Source organism: Ooceraea biroi, unplaced genomic scaffold (genome assembly GCF_003672135.1).
Source record: "Ooceraea biroi isolate clonal line C1 unplaced genomic scaffold, Obir_v5.4 UnassembledTig90, whole genome shotgun sequence".
NCBI lineage: Eukaryota > Metazoa > Arthropoda > Insecta > Hymenoptera > Formicidae > Ooceraea > Ooceraea biroi.
This window is the reverse complement of record NW_020825184.1, coordinates 1-7,729: the sequence shown is the minus strand read 5'-3', so window position 1 is coordinate 7,729 and position 7,729 is coordinate 1. Positions and strand designations below refer to the sequence as shown.

General features: G+C 35.6%; 1 pseudogene; it reads left to right on the top strand.

Moving 5' to 3' along the window:
* Window positions 1-4,323: 4,323 nt before the first annotated feature.
* LOC113563545 lies at window positions 4,324-6,456 on the top strand (annotated as a pseudogene).
* The last annotated feature ends 1,273 nt before the right edge of the window (window positions 6,457-7,729 follow it).

Below are 7,729 nucleotides of genomic sequence, written 5' to 3'. Positions count from 1 at the left end.
ACGCTAGAGTTTTAACCTCCAAGACATGTGGCCAGCAACGGTGAGTACAACTTATATTTACATTTAAGCCCACTGCTATAGTGTTGCTTACGTAATTTAAACCATTAATTATTCACTTTGGTCGTGCCACCTTACTTATTATTCGAGCCACGTGTTGTCGTGAGATATAACCTCAACGTCTAACCTCAACGTGTATTATTCGAGCCACGTGTTCGTCGGGAAACATAACCTCTCCTCGGGCGAATAACGCTCATTTCTCGAGCGGACACTCGCTCACTACGACCGAATTCCCCGAGGAAATGGAGTTTGTTTAATAAATTTACCGAAGTAGCGTAAGCTAACCAACTGTATGCATATTTCTTTTACCTTACCCCTCTCCCCCCTATACCCTACGACAAATCGAAGAGCGAACATCGCTTCTTGGGCATGCACCGCCCTTCCTGCCCCGGTCAGCTTAACAGAACTTACTTATCCCGGAAGCGGGCGCAATAACGTGTGATGTGCCGCTTCATAACGCGTAGATTTAGCCTCTCCCGACCTCCTCCTCCCATACTGGATCATCAATTGCGGACCACCGCCACTTCGTGTATGAAGTATTCGGCCTACTTCCATCCAGAGTCTAGAAACTTGTTCTGTCGGAACTGCTATACCAACGCCATTTCCACTTCAGAGAAATTGAGTTGTGAGCTAATACAGAAGCACGATTTAGTGGTAGGATTCACACGATACATTCCTACGTGCCACGATTGCAGAAGTAACCTTGCGTCTTACTCTCCGGTGCTAAGCTGCGATACCTGTGCGCTCGAATATTCGGCACTGCTCAGTTTGTTACAGGCAGCCGGTGAAAGTATTCTTGATTTCCCCGACCCGACCGTGGTGCGGGTACAGGGCGACGAAATAAGCACTCTAGCTCTTGCACCTGGCGATAACTAGACCCGTTTCCCTCTACGAAATTACTCCGATCGCGGTATCCCCGGGAAGAATTCTCGGATTCGTTAATACCCGAAAACAGCGATCCAGCCCCGTGTCATTGCCCGAGTTAATCAACAACCGCGGCCGACCGGGACGTAACACCATCATTCCCAATTGGTTTGGCCAAGTTTGCTAAACTTCGGTCAAAATAGTGTATCACTGCTGGCACTTCAGGAACGCACAGCGTATGCGTTTATATCATCCATCAAAATGTGAAATCAATGATCGATGCTGCTAACTTGAGAATACTTAGTAAAGATTTGGAAATCGTGTTAAATGACTATAATGACTGCATACACTTTGTTCTTTGTAAAGAGCCTAAAGCTGCTTGCCATTTACTCCATTGCAAAAATTGTCCTAATATGGAGAAAGGGGAGACCCCTAACAAGGTCAAGGTCATTGACCTTTTCCAATGCTCATTGTTCATTAAAAAGTTATTAACAAAAGCAGTAAGAGAATGAAGTATAAGAATTTGTAAATTAGTAACAAAACAAGTTGGAATAATTATGCACATAAGGAAACATAAGTTTCGAAAATATAGTAGTTATTTTGAATATGAACGAACAAAATTTATTTAAAGCAGTGAATCATTAATATATAGAATAGTTTGTTTATAAATATAAAGTATTCTTTACTTTAACCAAAAGCACAAAACAGGTAAATACTAATAATTTTCTGCTTTAATTGAAATTGTTACGTACGTGAAGTATTACGGGACGGATAGCACATCCACGAACACACAAAAGAAGAAAGCGTCTGTTGTAACGGCACAAAGTTATATATAATTGAAATAAATTATGTACACTATATACAAGTTCAACTCGCCGTTTTAATTCGGCGAGCGACGGAAAGTATCAACGTGGTGATTCCACAAGCGACGGAATTTATCACCGTGACGATTCCGCGAGCGACGGAATTTGCACGCACTGAAAGAGACAGACTTTGCGATTAGTTGATTGCCAGAAAACTTTTGATACTTTGCAGACTGACTGTGAAGTGAGTCCGCGGATCGCTTGGAGCTCTATTTGTAGAGCCCGTGAATTATGGCTAGGCCCAATCGATTTTAAAGTTTTGGGGGTGACCCCCGCGTGCCGCACGAGATTGGCACATGGTTGGGCCTCACGCAGCCCACTGATAAGGAACATGCGCGGAGCGAGCCGCAGGCCGAGCGATTGGCCGTCGCCGTCTGACGTCATCTCCTCGCGCATGTCTCCTGAGAAAAGTCGCAAGTGAACGGTTAGATTGCGGTTGATGTTTGTCTCGATTTTGCGGGACAAACAGCGTAGGAAGAAAATATTTGTCCCGAATTTCCTTCTCGATTTCAATTCTCGAATGACTTTATGAGACAAACATCACCCGCACAGCTATTGAATGATCAATTTCTCAGATGATTCAGTTTCCGAAAATTCCTTTAATGCAATTCCGAACAGAAATTAAAGACTTATTAAGGACTATTATTTATTTGTTCAACTGAATATACCATTATTTATATAATTAATGGAAAATTAATCGAACACTTAACGCACTGACTATACGGCACACTGGTTACGTTTGATTTATGACAATATAAGAATATGACTGAAAATTTGTATATAAACATAGCCATAAATACAGGCGAAGCCCATCCTTCAAATCTATCTCAAAGATACAAGTCTAATCCCACCCGTGTCCAAGAAGTAATAGAATCTATTAAATTAATTTAAACAACGATTCACTGCTTTAAAAACGATTTTCTTCATCTTACCTACAATTATAATAATCTTATTGATTATTTGTGTAATATGGAAGTATTATGTGTCCAAGAAGTAATAGAATCAGTATTAAATTTATATTGTTAATAACTTTTTAATGAACAATGAGCATTGGAAAAGGTCAATGACCTTGATCTTATTAGGGGTCAAGGTCAATGTCAAGGTCAATCGGAGGTCATTTGGTGCGGGCTGTATAAAGGTAAATATTTACCATAAAAAACAAAAAAAAACGAAATAGAAATATACTCTCCCAATGTCCTCGTCGTTATTTCTGGGTTTAGCAAACAGTGAGATAAGATTGTTTTAATTCATCAGGTAGCCATATTGAATCCGCCATGTTGAATTCTATAATTTTTACATTGGATTTGCTTTCGTCGATATGAAAACTCCATATCATCTCCAAAAACAGTTCTATGTGAGCTTAAATGCAATGATTTAATTATTATTCGTGCTAATACATACACGGAGTAGTTTTCACCCTTAAAGTTACACCACTGCCGATATAAAAAATACGTTTCTATTATTTTTTACTACTCTACAATTCTGTTAAGTTTCATTAAAATCGGCAAGTAACACGAAGGTACAATAGATTTACTTGTGAGTCTTGAAAATGTTTAATAGTTGCGTTTAGTACTTCAGTGTCTATTTATCAATATACACACTGTGGTTTCGATTAATAAAGGTATTTTATTCACACCAGAATACAGCGAATATCGCCCACGGATCAGCAACGCCTTGGAGAACTCGGCCTCTGGGCCTACCGTGCGTATAATAACGTCTCTTTCGTTCGAACTCGGAAAGTATCTTATAAATGCTCGCGTGGTTTATTGCTCGACTTCTCGATCGGGTCTGACTATCCGCAATACCCGCTCACCACGCTAGTTCAACCATCGATGGTGATTCGCGGATCCGATTACAAGAAAAACTCAATCGAATTATCGCAATCGTTTCTATTGGCCGGTTGGCATTGAGTAGTCAGATCCGATAGGTTGCTTTGATCAGACGCCGCAAGATTGCGGCGTCGTTGATCTCGATGGCGCGACGGCTTCAAGGGTAACCGCTGCTACCGTGAGCAGAGTGATTTATGACACTCTTCGCATAACAAAACCGCTGTTTTGGTATAAATGATTCACGCTATCTTTGATGTATGTACGTACATCTAAACGTCCGCATTCGCACGTGCACGCACGGTCGGATTTCTACCCGACAAGTTGTTTTACTCATATCGTATAATAAAATGCTTGCTGTGCAGTTTTCTTACATAGACACATAGTAGCGAAATAATAGACCGTTTTGCATTTCGTACAAGACAGTAAGATAATTGATACAGGAAAAATTATAGCTAATAACTGTTTAAGCAGCTAGATGAACAATAATAATTGCTTAATTTTAGGGGTTTATGAATGTTAGATATTATGAATGTTAGATATTAAGTCTTTACAATCCAAAATGATCGAATAGCAAATGTGAAACACAAATAGACGTCCGATGTAAATGTTGGAGATACCGTTGTGCGATCATTACATATTGATTAATATAATTATAGCAGAGGAGGTAGGTCTAGCGATGGTTTGCAATAGAACGAGTTACAATTGTTAATGCGCAGTTCGCGATAAAACACAACCAGATGCACTGTAAAAAATCGATATTCAATCGCAGAAAATATTTCGTAAAGTATTGGGAAACTGAGAATTTGGGTACGCTATCTGGTGGTCGTAAGAAAAAGTAGTACGGGTGGGTCAGTCGCCGTATGATTTAATCACTTGTATAATTATTAAGCAAATTTACAAATTTCTTGCATAGTAATTCTCATTTTCTAGCAATTTTTTAAATTAACATTATATTGTAACCAAACAAATGCATAAACTAAAGAGCTGTTTGAACCTGTTAACCTATTCGCAGTAATTTATTCTCTCGCCACCAGGTGGCCAAAACGTAAGCCACGCCTCCACTCGATTTCCCAATTACCAAAGAAAATAATTTTTATTTGTTAATTAATAATTTTTATTAATAATTGTTGTTTTTATCAATATCTTTTTCTGATAATTAAAAGCTACTGTGATTTTAGAAATAATTTTCTACGTACTTCAATATTATTTTCTAAATTATTTATATATATTTATATAAATACATATTTCTAAATTATTATGTTATATGTTATATTATTGAAAATGTTATATTATCATTTACTTTAGCTATGCTGCAAAGCTTATTCGCAATAAAAATTCCGTCTTGATATTGCATGTTTGATTTTTCTTATTGTTATTAAGAAACACATTGCATTTTTTAAAATTGCGATGCATACCACTAAAACTGAAAGAACTCATACTGTAAGTATGTAAAAGTGTAAATGATCGTTTCAGAATGTTTTAATTTAATCTTTTTTTATAGTTTACATAGTAGAAAAAGGAAATATTTAAAGTCTTCTATTCAAATATTATTGGAAAAAGTATTTTATTTTCCTTAACAGTACTTTCTAATATTCTTAATTCAGATATAACGAAAATATATTCTTATTTTCATTATATTTATTCTATTTATTTCTCACTATTTTGAACGTCATTATTATTATTGTCACAAATATTATTTTGCAGACTAAGATCGGCCATATCGAAGATTTATTTGTTCATTTAGAACGCATTTTTTCTATTGGTGGTATATGGCCATTCAAGCAAACGTATATCCGTTTCACAATTTACATCTCATATTTTATACTGTATCTCATTATGACATATGCTAATTTTTGTAACGTTTTCGGTAACCTGGAATTAATGGTGATGAACCTTGTGGAAACAATAGCTTATACCATGACATTTACAATAATATGGATAGTACGTTGCAGTAAGTTGTTAAAATGTTTAATCAATGTTGTCAAGAAGGACATGATGGAACGCAAATTTGAAGATTCCGAAGAAGAGAAGATCTACTACAATTATAATTATATATCCAAGATATTCACATATGGCTCAATCGTGGGCATGTTCATCACAGTTATGCTGTTATATTTTAGACCACTCATGCTATTCTTAATGAATGATCAAGGTACAACATTTATTAATTTATTAGCATACTTCTTTTATTAGCTGAAATTAATTTATTAGCTTAAATTAATCGTAATTATCAATAATTATTAAATAAGAGAATTTATATCGCACCAGAGCCTTGACAGATCGTGTATATTTTTCTGTATTTCTGTGTATATTTTCTGTTTCTTGAATGTCCTTTTTCTTTTCAGTGTTACACAATAATACGGAATCCTTTATGTTACCCTATAGAATTCACACGTTTTTTGACATTACTGATACGTATACATATGTATTAATATATTTGTATCTATTTCCGATGTTGTACGCCTCTATGTTACATATGGCAGCGATTTGCTTGTTGGTTGTTTTAGTATTTCATATTTGCGGCGAATTGTCTATTTTGTCATATCGTATCAAAAATATTAAAGTACAAAGTATGATGGTAAAAAGATTTCGTACTTTTGTTCGAATGCATCTCAAAATAATATGGTAAGTTTATTACATTTAGGTATAGCTTTACCTGCAACAATGATATCGTTTCTATACTTAATTTGATTCCTTCTTTTTGTTTACATATACTTTTGTCGCAATATTATGATCGGATTGGAGGATGGCGAAATCTGTGGACGATATTTTTAATTTATTCTTCTGACGAGCTTCTTAGCAATAGTATTGTATTGGCTATTTCGATGTATTATGTCATAATGGTAGGTGTCATTCCATTATACACAATAAGTGTGAGCAAATATTGGAGAATGTACTATCTCAACATTTTATGATAACATATACTGTAGACAATATTGGGTATGCAAATTAATTCAGTGCCTTTTCTAAATAAATTTAAGTTTATTCACACAAAACAAATATAAGTTTAATATTCGAAATAAACTTCTCCTAGTATTGTCCCATCTATTGAGCAGCTGACGATACTTCGTGTAGAAGAAACTAGGTGATTTTGAGTTGATAAAGCCTTCAGACTTTGTCAGACTTCTTCCATTTTTTTGAAATATGTTTCAGCCAGGTGATGAAGTGACGGGACAGGTGGTAATTCAACGGAACTAGTTCTGGTGAATAAGCTGCATAAGGGAGAAGTTCTCATTGTCAGTCCAAAGTAATAAATGACGTCGCACGCTCTTTTTTTGTAATAGATTTTTATTTTTTTCAAAAGAGAGAGATAACCAATTCCTTTATGTAACTACTAGTACTGACCAAATCATTCTATATTCACCTGAACATTCAGTTTTAGTCACAGGAGGGTATCATTTTATTTAATTACCAAATAAAGCATTACGAAATCATGAATAACAGTTTAAATAACGATGTAGAATTCTATATTATTTGTTTTAAATCATTAACTTATTTCTTCAACTCGCATCACCGTGTATGAGCATAAAGTGGCTCGTCTCTTACTTTGTGTTACATTCCACTTTAAGAAAGGCAAGTAACCTCTGACTGTTTTCTTTTGAGATAGTTTTTTTATATCCTTGCATAGAAGCATTATTATTGCTCATCGCTTTTCATTTTTTCCAATTAAGTAAGAAGCGAAGCGACGCCTTATTTTCCCATATTTATCACCAATGTCAATAACACTACAACAGCGACATAAAACGCTACGAATTTCTTTTCCAATATTTTCCTATTCTTATGAAACATAATTTTTGTTGAAGAATTAAAAAGGAGAATAATAATTTAAATTCATTTTTTATTTATTAAATAATAGAAGAGATACTCAGTTACGGTCAATATTGATCACAATATTTTCCTTTTGAAAATCAGATTTCATCAACGTAAGAGTTGAATCGCAAGCTCTTCTTCTCCATCTCAGCCCGGGTAAAGTCGTGTTATGCAGAATTTGACCCATAATCAAAAGAGAGCACCTGAAATCAATACCTGAGGGATAGAGTTGGGACGAGTAGCCTGATTCAGGTCGCCATTGCTCTAACTTCGCCCGGACGTGACAACCTTTACACCATCTTCGCG